Source organism: Etheostoma spectabile, chromosome 11, assembly GCF_008692095.1.
Source record: "Etheostoma spectabile isolate EspeVRDwgs_2016 chromosome 11, UIUC_Espe_1.0, whole genome shotgun sequence".
NCBI lineage: Eukaryota > Metazoa > Chordata > Actinopteri > Perciformes > Percidae > Etheostoma > Etheostoma spectabile.
In genome coordinates, this window is record NC_045743.1 from 23,397,366 (window position 1) to 23,397,714 (window position 349).

A 349-nucleotide genomic window follows, 5' to 3' on the forward strand; every position below is an offset into this window, starting at 1 on the left:
GTCATCCAGCAGAGTTTTCTGGGCCTATCAGTGCGATTGCTATGGAAAAAGTACACATGACTTTACTCTTGTAAGACCAAATGATGTTTAACCATGTGTCCAGCTAATTTAAATAGCTGACGTTACTACATTCTGGGATTTAACTTGATTGATTATTGTATGTGGCGTTTTCATTTGCCGGATGCAAATATTTCACCAAACCATGTTCCTTCCCGAGACTATTTAGCAGAGCCACCGTCTCTGCATTCAGATCTTAGCGTCTCATGAGTTAATTGTGATTGGGTTAAAGAAATGCAAACAACCCAGAGTGTTGTGTTCTCCTAACCCAGAATGCATCTGTGGTTAAGTT